We start from the raw sequence: 12,625 nt of genomic DNA, 5'->3' as shown, positions 1-12,625 counted from the left end.
CACAGATTTTCAATAAATATACACTTTTGCTGGCCTTTGGGAGTTTTACAGAAATGGCTGGCTGAGTTGTGCAGTGCAAAGAATTATTGTGAAACAAAGCATTTTCCCAAACTGCTCTGTCATCTCCGAAGACGTGTAAAATGATAATAAATTAACAGTCAAATGGGGAACCGAGCAAATACTCCGCCTGTCGTTGGCTGCTGATGAAAGACTTAATTATGTAATCCTATTTTCTTCCAGTGAGCAGAGACAATGCCAGAGGGTTGGGAAGCACTGCCTTACACACAGCCACACATGCAACATAAAATGCGGCAGCCTAAAAGCATGCTAACAAAACAAAAAATATGGGAGTTAAATAAATGATGCTGTCTTGGAGCTACACTGCAGTCTAGACTGCACAAGTCACACAGTTACAAGTCACACACTCGGGTGGAGGAACTGCTTCAGAAAATAGAAAAACATCTGCTTAAACAACTTAACACATGAGGATCTTAGTTCTAATAAATGAATATGCCAGTAGGCTACTTATGGTGAAAGCCATATTTGCATTCAAGGCCAATACATTTTCACCATTAACAGCTCATTCTTTTACCACCAGCTGCAGAACTGGTAAATGAGTACGTAATTCAGGAGCTGGTGGAGACAAAGAGAGCTAAAAGGAGCTGTGATATTGGACGTACGGTTGGCATGTGGTCAAAAACATGAATCCATAAATACTGTTGTTACTTGTGGTTCCTAAATGTGTATGAATCACAGAAAGAATACAATAGATGGATGTAGCCTTACATCGCACATGGTTTGTGTATTTATGGACAGGTCCCCACATTTTGACACAAACATCGATACCTCAGTGGACCCGAGGCTCATAATCACAGACAAATTTGAAGAAATGGCGAGACGAGCAGAGTCATCGATGCAAACCTGCAGCAAACTTGACCTTTTCCAAAGGCATCAAACACAGCATGCAGCAGGTTGATAACTGTCTTACCTCAAATTAAGCTATCTAGACACATTTTTGGCTGCCATAGTCTCTCACACAGTCTTGCTACTCTCACTCTTTGACCAAGCAGTGAGGTGTGGTCTCTCATTTCCCGCAACAGCACAACTACATCGCGCACATTACCAACCAGGCCGCCTGCCTAAAAGGTCTCTGCTGGTAAACTTGTCCAAACAGTTACAACACCACAAAGTCAAGAGTTCAGTGACTGAAATAAACTAAGGTGGAAGAGTGCAGACAGCTAGCGGAAATACACGTCAGTCAAGGCAGAGTGTTATAATGATGCATACCTTTAAACCTTAAATCTGCATTTTATGAAAATTCACCTTCTTTTGTTGTTATGTAGGAGAAAATCAGCATTGTTTATCTTTGTTCTAAAGTCAGGCATTTTCTGACAACTTGTCACATAGCGTAATATGTTATGGGACCAAGAATGTGTTGGCATTTTACAAACAAGCCTATGCAGCTTGACATCCATTTGAAGTAAGCCCCAAGTGGCCATTTGAGGAACTGCAATCTTTGTGACTTTATTTGCTTCACTTAACAGATTCGCAGGTTAGAATAAAGTGTTCATGTGTTAATATATTGTGACCAAAAATTACTTAAGTAATGAATCTCAGACAAAGTACATCAGCCCTTAAATTCTGAGCGCACCTTTGAACCTGCTCCAAATAAAAACCACTACAGGGATAATGGAAGAAGCATAATGTTGTTTGTATCTGTGAGAATTGACCTTTTAAAACCAGACTTTGGGTTTTCCCCTCGTTAAGACAAGATAATGTGATCATTAATCTGTTTTGTTGCAGCTATCCATATAACCGGTGGTATTTTAAACTGTAAGCCTCACTGATATTCCTTTCAAAGAGCACTGGAGATTCCCATCTGCCACTAAATTAGTCTAAATGATGAGGCACTTCTATCGACAGCAGCGTATAACCACCATTCATAACGCTCGCTGATGGCCCTGAGCTTTCAACAGTTACTCTTTCATACAGAGAAAAAAAATCCAAAGCATCTGTTAAACTGAGCTAATAAAATGGATGTTGTCATTGACACCAGGCTGTGGCACGCACTGATAAGAATGAGACATTTTATTTTGTGGAAATCCAAGACCCACTTAGCAGCAGACAGGTTTCGGCCCAGAAAAAGATAAGCAGTGGTGTGCTGAGAGGAGATGGATGACGTAGAAGAAACCAATGCAGAGTTCATCGTGCAGCAGCATCACCCTTAAACCACTTTATAAAACAACACTGAAAACATCATCTGAACAGACTGGCTTCGATCAGATCCCATCACACTTGACACACAGTGCAGTGAGTTGCCCTCGGCTCTTTGGAGAGCATCTTTGCAACAGTTTGTTTTGGTTTCCTGAACCACAGCTTCACTGGTTGGTTTGTTCTCATCAATCAGCAGCTGTTTATGACAAGTGTTGTCATACTCTTCAACCTGATACAATAAACCACCTGATCGTCCTCTCCACCCAGACAGGACTGGGCTTTTTAGGCTCTGCACTGTGTTCGTTAGTGACCTGAGAAGGATTCATATATCAAGCCCCCAATTAGGTTGTGCACTGCCAATGCAAACTGATTATTGGCACCAGAATTTACATGAATAAGTGAGTTTATAGGATAAAGTGAAAGACAACAAGAGGTCATAAAACTCAGTGGGACAAGTGCAGTGCAATTTAGACAATGAAGCACATGCAACACTCACTGCAAAGCCGTGTGTTTTCCAGAGTCACATAACGTAACACCCCCCACCCTTCACTGCACATTGTTAATTACCTGTCGTCATCAACACGTAAACCTTCACCTGCACTCACCACACCTCTCTGTCCTGCTTCTAAAACACGACAATCCTATGACCTGAAAGGTTAGCTGTCCCATCATCTCTCCACTTGAGTGGTGAAATGATTGCAGAGTCATTACTGAAGACCAAAACTTCTTTAAAAAAAAAAAACTACCCTCACCAGCATTTATGTTACTTGTTGCACAGCTTGCACAATGCACAATATGGCAATCCATGCAAAATATAACAGTCATTACATTAAAAGATAACTTGCAACGATTTTTGCAACTTATTATAAAAAGCTAACCAACATGAACCCAGTAAATATTCATAATTATTACCCAAGCTCTTATTGACACACTGAATTTTGTTGCGCATTTGACAGCACAGACGCAGTAATTAGCAAGCGTGACAGAGACGAGCCTGAGTGATGAGAGCTTCTCTGTGAATCGCTGCAAATGTTTGTACGTAGAGGTGAGCCTTAGAGAGCTGAAAGCCTTTTCCACACCTGACCTTAAGTGAGTGATCCAGGTGGGATCAGATCGCCCCCCACATCCAAGTTAATGTCAGTTACGAGCAGAGTCAGAGTGATTAAAAAAAAGCAGTGTGAAAAAGCCAAAGACGGCCCAGTGGTAATTCCTGCAAGCTGCAGATGGCTGGTAATGTCATGCACTGAATTCATTCCTCCTGACATCTTTGATTTCATGCTGTGACGCACGTAGTGAATATTCTCCTCTGATTGTCCCTGTGGCTCAGCACATCTTGATCAAGATGACATGCTGATAGATAGAAAAAGATTCATTCCAGAATCAAAAAGACATTAAATCGGCTTAAAATTAATATAATTTTCAGTGTATTTCACAATATTGTGTACCTTTCACGGGCTGGCCTTCAAATTACACATCACATTCTCAATCCGTGGTGTTAATAGACTGAGGGGGTGTCTGAGGTTGTGGTGTCAAATTCATTGGTACCAAGGTATTTTAGGACAAACCTTTCAGTTTCTTGGCAACAACAAGCACTGCAATCATCATGATGCCAGGTAAGTTGCTGTCACAATCCCCTCTGAAGTCAACACAAGTAGAACTAAAGCCAAGGCCTTTCATCAAGGCGACTCAGGCGTTATAACTGCTTTTCAGTGGTGCTTTCTCACACCCAGCTTTCAGTCCAGTTTCCTGTGCCCTTCCATCATTTGCTGGACACTTTTTCTTTATAATCAACACTGGAAAATAAGGGGAAACAGGTCTAATCTAACTAATTATTCACAGCCCATTAAGATGCACATAAAATCCTCCCGAGCACACAGACAGCTGTGTGTTCATTCTCAGCCTACTGATATCTCAGATACATACAGTCTTTTCTGCTCTCTTGAGTGCATCGGGAGCATTGCATTCTGGGTGGGGTCAGTAAGGTCCACCCACCCCCTCCCAAATACTCAGTCAACAACCACCAATGCTCATAATAAAGCACGGTCTCCGCTGCCATTATGAGCTCAGACCACAGGAGGAGATTACATTCAGCCACGGGTTCATTTCATATCAGCTCACTAAAGTGGAAAAGCGAGACGTGCCAGCTGACTGTCTATATACTGTATGTGTTTCACTGGCTGTGGGAGGCTGTACAAACAGAGCAGTTATGAAAATCTAAAGACAGTTTATGGGAAAAATAAGTGGAGATGGCGCTGATAGTCTAATGTTGCCTTTTTATCCAAGTTATTTTGTTTTTATTGTGTTTCCCCATTGTTCACCTTGTCCATGTCGCTTGTGTTTCTTTGTCTGTGTCTCTGATATTCACCATACTTCCTGTTTCCGTTTTGGCACCAGCTCTCTTTCTGTGTCTCTGTTTGCTTTGCTTTGGAGGTTTTCCCTCCTTGTAATCACCTGCCCCGCACTTACGAGTTTCCCCTGTTTGAATGTGTCTCACCTGAGTCCAATTAGCCAATCAACCTGCAAACTGGCACACTTTTGATGAGCTGCCATTTTTAAGAGCTGTCACTTTTTTTTCAGCATCAAAGGTTGCTGCTTAATCTGAATCTTCTAGATTTAAATAAAGAAGCTTGCCTTAAAGGTAAAACACTTTTCCCAGAACAATAATGTGTTAAATCTGTAAGCTGTATTGGTACAGTTACCCAGAGATAATGACAACTGTAACTGCCCTGACCCACCAACTCCATTTAATCATCACTCATAAATAAGATCTTACTACAAATGATATAAAGCTCCTCATTAAACTGACTCGTTTTTTGTTTAAAGTGATTTATATTGGCTAATTTTTTATTCATTCTACGGGTCTGATATCATCAACATTAATATCTGCCACTAATAATAATCCTCATGTATGTGTTTTTGTCCCCTGCTTGTAAAAGTCACTGAAATGCCCTGTAGTCTTAAGCAGGGTGAGCTGGAACAATCTGCATTGTTTTGAAGGTGTTGCACACAAACACACTGGCTTTTACTCATCAGCCTGCTCCAGCCAATCTTCCTCAGGCAGCTTCACCCGGCATTTTTCATCCTTCCTCATTCATCATTTTTCTATCAGCTAGCCTAGTCTAAGCATCCAGGGAACTCCAGCTGAGACCATGTGAATATTCCATCAATTATTCATGTCTTGTTTTCTGGCCACAAGGACAGAGGTGCCTGATTCGGCTCGTCCCTCAGGAGTGATGTATTGGTGCGATAAACCACTTCTCACCATCTCTGTCCAGTTCCTGCTTTTTCATCCGCACCAGCCGCACTGAGACATCTGCACAGGGTCACACAGGAAGTGACAGCTATTCAGCTGCACCACGTTCCTGCATGGCCTCGGGCCCATCCAGGGTAAAGCCATAAGAGGAGGGTGCGATGTTTGGTTGGTATAGACTGACTAGATTGCACCCCCATCCCAAAGCTAGGTTGTGCATGCACAATTCCCCTCTGGGAGAATCTGCAGCCCAACTAACATGACTCACATCACTGCTCCCTGCTCAGTGTGCACCGTCACCCTGGTGGCACCAAAGTGGCTAGCAACACCGTGTCAAACACTGTGACGTCAGCTCTCTGCATCCATTTTGGCTTTCCACGCTGCAAAATGGACTGAAGAGGAGTCAGACCCAGGGCAGCTGCAGAGGTTCAGCTCAATTCCTGAAAAAGCTGTGTGGACAACATGAACATATTACAGCAGCTCACTTTATTGTCATTTTAGTTCATTAGTATTCAGCACTGGTGCACCGTCTCCACAAGTCCACTGCAGTTTCAGTGCAGCTGAATGTGTGTTTGTTAGAAACTGACAAATATGTACAAATATGTGTCAGTTACAGCGAATTAAGCATTAATGACACGATAAGCTAGAAGTCTACAACCATAACGACAGCTCGGTGGGGGGTTACAAAGACACACTGCAGTATTATACTGCCAGAGTCAAAAGCAGATTTCCATCTGCAGTATATCTGTCAGCATGTGTCTGCTTTCAAACTTCAACGACTTTCCATATGTGGAAACTCTGATGCAGGGAAAGCAGCACAGTACAGAACAGAGCCGCTATTATCACAATAAACACAAGCGGGATTCAGACACAAACTGCATGGAAGTGCGAGCTGGGGTGAGCGCGGGTTACAGATGTACTCTATATAAGATCTTCCAGTTGAATGAGTAGAGGAGTATCAGCACCCCTGATTTGGGGGGATAAAGTGAAATGTGGTAGGGTTTAACTTGATGGCCTTGAAGAACGAATGATATGTTCACTTATTGGACTTATTTATAAAGTGCTGGGTGGAAAGTTGTGAGATTTATCCTCTGTGGGTAATAACTGAGATATTTAATCCTGGATATACAGCTGGTGCAACTCAGTCAGACACATCACAATCACATCCAGCTACACAGAGCAGATGAAAAGGACAGGAAACAGAATAAAGAACCTGCTCGGTTTTCAAAATAAGAGACCTACTGCACATTAAATGCCCCACTTGCCAGCGTGATTGTAAGCGGTGCAAGGAGGGATGAAAACTGCACTGGAGGTGCAAATATCACAGTCATTGATTTGATGCAGTGGTGTGAAAAAGTGTTTGCCTCCTTCCTGATTTCCCAGCATTTTACATATTTGTCACACTCACATGTTTCAAACAAATTTTAATATTAGACAAAGATAACCTGAGTAACCAAACCTACCTGGTCCTGTGTGAAAAAGTAATTGCACCTCTTGTTAAATGGTGAATTAACTGTGATTGACCACATTTTTTTGTTCAGTTTCCATAAATACACTCGGGCCTGATTACTGGCAGACCTGTTGGAATCACTTGAGAAATCACTTAACTAGAACCTGTCTGATAAAGTAAAGCGGGCTAAAATATCTCAAACAGCAACACATCGAGCCACAATCTAAAGACACACTTGAGAAACAAAGCCGCTGAAATCTATCAGTCCGGGAAGGGTAACAGAGCCATTTCTGAGGCTTTGGGACTCCACTTAACCAGGGTGAGAGCCACAAGCTGAGAAAACTTAGAACAGTGGTGAAGCTTCTGAGGAGTGACCGAGGACTGCAGCGACGACTCATCCAAGAGGTCAAAAAAGAACCACAGACTTCACATGTCTCAGTTAAGGTCAGAGCTCATTATTCAACATAAGAAAGAGACCGGGCAAAAATGACCTCCATGGAAGAGTTCAAGAAGAAAACCACTACTGACCAAAAAAAACACAAAGGCTTGTCTCACATTTGCCAAAAAACATCTTGGAAAATATCCAAAGATGAGGTTTTGGAAGGTTTGAGTCCCACTGCATCATACCAAGAGGAACTGGAAGAGCCACTGTCCGTAGGGTGAGGTGGGGTGGGGGGTTTGTTTCACAATATGACCATGATGAGCCTCTGAGCAGGCAGTCTTGAAGAAATTGAAATGATAAAATATGATAAGATGGAATTCTTTTCGAGAAGGATGAAAACATCCTTGGAACAGGTGAATGAAAACTAAGTGCACTCAACGTTACACCATCACTTAGGAAGCTCTGCAAGGGGGTGGTAAAAAGTTGGGGTTCCTAAGGTTTCATTTACCCAATGCTATTTAAATAAGGGTCATAATATCCAGCCCTATAGCTGGGGAACATGTGGCTGTGCTGAAGATAATTTAGGCTGGAAGGCAGTGTGAGAACAAGCAGTTATAAAGAAGTAAGTATGAAGGTATAATCAGAGGTCACAGAAAAGTAAATATTTGGGAACAGGATGCAACCATGACAACCAAAAGCACATGTCGTAATAGCAAGTGACCTTCAAAAGAGAATATTTGTTAGATGATCATTACATCAGTGATGATCTTAGAAAGAAGAAAAATGACACCTCTGGAGTCCGTGGCCCCTGGGGTCTAGACGTTTGCATGCTTACGCTTTAGAATCCAGTGACAAGAACTCTGCATCATCCTTGTGAAGGTGTGCATTGTGGAGTTCTGCTCCAGCAGGATGCCGTACCGTGGCTGGAGCTAAAGTCTTCCCAACACCCAAGAATATGCTGCAGGGATTACACAAGGAGGCTATAAAGCTGCTGTAGGCCAAACTCAGCATGTAGATATCATTAGCAGTGCACTTTGCAGATACTCTGCTGTAGCTCTTCTCTCCCAGTGAACAATGGGTGCAATGTTTTTTCATGCTTGTGTGAATTAGATTGTTGCCACTACAAGCTTTGCTCTTGGGTCCCTGCACATGAAAGGTATTTGTGTAAAACTGGAGCAGCAAACAGTTTCATCTCATAACAGAGCATGTTTTATTCTACTGGACACAGTATTTATAGTAGCAAGAGGAAAGAAGAAGAGGTGCTAAATTACAGCGTCCATGGTTTCTTCATAATCTGCTTCATAATCCTTCCATGTATTCCAATAAGTCAAATATTACAGTGGAGAAGATCTGAACTAACACTTTCAGTGATACAAAGGCAAATAAATCAAAACTAAATGAAGAAACACAAAATATTCATATCAATATTTTGTGAGGAACCAAAAGTTATTTTTTTAATTATTACAGTTATGGTCAGTACTGGTACATAACAATAACTATATATTTACCTGGAGGCAGAAGATGATTAGTTAGCTGAGAATTTCCTCCAGGATTATTTTTATTGCTTCAAAATATACGCAGCACCGGTAAAGCTTGCTAATTCTCAGTATATCTGCTTAATCCACACTCACAAGGTAATAATACCAGGCTGTGTTTATGAGGATCAGCACTGTTGCCTCAAAGGACACGATCCTGGGATCAAACCAGAGACCGTTTATAACAGACGCATGTAGTCACCACGACGTCTCTTATTGGTTGGTGAAGCCCTGTGAATCCTCGAGCTGATGGCTTTCCCCATTGCCATGTTGCTGTTTTGAAACTAGACTTGAAACTGAAAAGTCATTAGCTAATGAGGATTCCCTCTCTTATCCTCTAATCTTTCTGGTCTTTCTTTATTATTTTGCAGATCCCTTACTGTATGTGGAGGTCAGAACATAAGGGAACTGAGACCCATTTTCCTGTAAATTTCCATACAACATGATGACTTGCCCCCCTGCTGGGATTATAAAGAACACAGGTTTATCTCCACTACTCGCTGTGCTTTTGTGTGTTTCCTCCAGCACTTCTGGTTTCTGCCACAATGAAAACATGCTCAGTCATTGTGACCTTGACCAAGTCACTGGCGTCCCTGGGTACTGTACACTGGCTTCCCACAGCCTCTAATGATTGTAATGGATTAAATTCCCACAAAGACCAATAAAGTATATCATATTTCTACTCTGTGCTTCCCTTTCTGTCTGAGAACAAAACACAGGAATGACTAAAAGAGCGCTTCTTTTAAAAAAATTTTTTTTTATCCGAAATTTATAGAAATAAACCAGCAGGTTTGAGGTAATAGAAAAAGCTAGTAGAATTTCAGTGACAGAAATATTTCATTCTAAAATATGCAGTCACGTCTGTAAAATCATGTAATAATTAGTCTGATTTATTACCATTGAGTCGCTCAGTCTTTCCAGAGACAGGTATGAATAAATTCAACCTGTGAAATAATTTTTATGATGGAAGGTTTGGAACTTTTACTCTAAGATTTATTACCACCAATCATTTATTACATAACTCCATACTGTATATCAAAAATGAAAAAATAAAAGAGCTTCTGAAGGCTAATTAAAAGCAGAAGAGACAATATTGGTTCTGGCCGATAACAAACAAATGCACTTTCAGTTGTTAATGGAGAGTTATGTGCTTGACATTAATTGCTGCTTGAACTCCCCCCACCACCATGTGGAGATGAGGGAAAAGGCCATCGATTATCTTTCACCCTTGCAGTAAATCTTCAGCAGGGAGTAGTGTCTCAGCAGCAGCAGCATCACGAGCCAAGAGCTGATCTGTCTGGAGAAGCCATGAAGCGTTTCACTGAAGTGGTGGAACAGCTGTGCTAATTGCTGAACTTTACAACACCCGGATGGAGAAGTTGACAGGTGTGTAGTTGTGTTCCACACTGCCGCAGACAGTCATACCTACTTATTTAATGCATTTTTTCAGCCATTATGCAAATATATCCGGCACCACCACCCCCAGCTGCAGGGAGAGGCGAGTTGTAACTTGTGATGAGGCTAATCTCAGCGGACACACCGGAGCACGGCCCAATCAGCAGGGGTAGCAGGCACAAAATGAGAACACCAAACAGAGCAGCTCCCTTTGCTCCTTTGGATCAAGCTTAGCAAACACCTTCACCTGCACCTCAGCCTGTTTTTATAGAGCCTTGAGTGATGCTTCGGTGTATAAACTATACAAAATCTTGATAGGCTTTTATAAATTCTGTCAAATCTTTTGAAAAATTCAGAAAACAGCCAAATTACCCATTTAGAGATTAAGATTGTTTACATTCTGACATTTTTTTAATCAGTCTTTTGTTTGGAAAATGTCAGAATGTAATCTTACACCATAAATAAAGGAAGCAAGTGTTATCTTATGTATTTGATTCCTGGTGCCTACCAAAATCATCTAATAATGTTTGAAGCAATCATTTTCTGTTGCATATCTGCAACAACAGCCAGGTTGTTTGAGGGAGTATATATTATTCTAGGTCTTAAAATTACAATATAAAGCACCTCGAGGTGACTGTTTTTGTGATTTGGTGCTATATAATTAAAACTGAATTGAATTTGACTTTGGATTTGACTGCAGTAGTTGGATTGGGCCTCTCTGCCTAGAAATGTAAGCATGGTTCATCCCCTCCTGGTGCTTCAGTGGAAACACCCATACCTGCAGGTCCAAAGCATCTGCATGCAGAACAAGCTGCACTGGATGAAAACTGCACACAGAAGACACATTTCCTGAAGAATAAACTGGTCGTCATTGGATGTCAGATACATGAAAGACAAATTATAGATCCTGTAACAAGCGCTGTGTTTCGAGCCTAAATAGGGGGATAAATATTTACATTTTTTAAGTGCTGTCAGTAATCCTGTATGTTTGAAACAGTATCTGCAACCCCTCCTGTTGGCTGGATGCATAAATAGCTCAGAGGCTGACTGAGCTGCAGTGATGGCTGCCGCAGGGACAAGACATCACACATGCAAAGTTGTAAAATGCATCATCTACGATAAACAAATCACTAATTTGTTTTCCCGCATCCATTAACTGCAATATTCCGCCTTCAAAACGCAGTTTACAGCATTTTGTGGCCATGAACACCAAACAGCATCCTCTCAGAGAAGAGTCCTCTCAGCACCGCTGACACAAACCACCGCAAAGCAAAACCACAGAGGAAAGCAGAAAAAAAATGCCCATCACTCTTTCTCCGTCACGTTCTTCCCGCTGGGTTTCTACAAGGTCATTCTGGTGCACGACGCAGCGCACGAAACCCCGGCCACACGGGCACCTTTGAGCTGATCGCACAAATTAAACGTAACTCAAGCTCGGAAACTTTCTAAATAGTGAGAGAAGAGTGCAGCTGGTTTAAGGTGGCACATTTGTGACCGTGTAGTGGTAGCGGAAGGCGGAACAGGAGAGGCAGGAAGGGCAAGGGCATTTGGTGCCAACAACACCGCTAATTAGACTGGAGCAGTGATTTGAAGCTGGTCTTCTTTACTGTTCAAAGGTAATAAAATATAACCTCATATCTGCTCCTATCCTTCTCTTCATGTCTGAAATCTGTGCGCCGGGACGGATGAAGACGAGAATGGCTCTTAGCGCACAAGACCTGCCCGCAGGAACAAGAGCGGACGGCGCCTTTTACTCCCAAATTAGCCTTAATTTCTCTCCAGCTGTAATGTTTCTTATTAATTCTCTGCGTAATATTGACTGTCTTTGGATGCATGTGTAGGGGTCAACGCATTGCGCAGCGCAGGCCTATAAACTCGTGTTTTAGTGGAAAATAGATCTCGATTTGTGTCAGAAATACACGGATATTCCCGAATGTCATTCGCCTTTGGGAACAACGCAGTTATGAAAATTAAAGAAGTGACGCAAAGACAAAATGATCTGATCAGAGCAGATTATTCATTTTCTTACCTTACTGGGAGGTTTTAGGGTGACCGGGATTTTCAGCGCAAGGAAGTCACCCCGACTATTGGAAGCAAAAAAAGGTCCTGTGCGATCCTGTGATGTACGCTGACGTAGTAGCAAAGAGCTGCACTCTCCTCCTCCCCTCCTCCAGCCCCTTCACTTACTACACAGCATCCTTCTTAGATGGAGACACCGCCCCCTCTGCTTCCTCCCCCTCCTGCTCCCTGTGCTCCCATCTCTCTTACAGCAGGCACCATTCCTCTGACGAACCAGAGGGGGGTCGCTGGTTTGTACATGAGGAAGTGAAGTGAAGGTGATTCATTTTTCTGCCCTGTGATTCAACCGTTGGTGAGTTTGAATACTGTGAAGTCACTCT

At 42.1% G+C, this 12,625-nt stretch overlaps 1 protein-coding gene across 1 annotated transcript in view; it reads right to left on the bottom strand.

Annotated features, from left to right (window-relative positions):
• The window catches only part of sv2a (synaptic vesicle glycoprotein 2A), a 53,990-nt gene extending 41,587 nt beyond the window's left edge, over positions 1 to 12,403 (bottom strand). Inside the window, exon 1 of the mRNA XM_086312407.1 lies at positions 12,256 to 12,403. The gene's annotated coding sequence lies outside the window, so the exon portion shown is untranslated. The remainder of the gene's footprint in view (positions 1 to 12,255) is intronic.
• Between the last annotated feature and the right edge of the window lie 222 nt (positions 12,404 to 12,625).

This window comes from Aulonocara sp. 'chitande type north' Nkhata Bay, linkage group LG11 (genome assembly GCF_057382095.1).
Source record: "Aulonocara sp. 'chitande type north' Nkhata Bay isolate Kocher_YH1m ecotype deep benthic linkage group LG11, A_spYH_male_GT1.1, whole genome shotgun sequence".
In the NCBI taxonomy this organism is placed as follows: Eukaryota; Metazoa; Chordata; class Actinopteri; order Cichliformes; family Cichlidae; genus Aulonocara; species Aulonocara sp. 'chitande type north' Nkhata Bay.
Note: the sequence above shows the minus strand (reverse complement) of the source record. Positions and strands in the feature narration are given on the sequence as shown.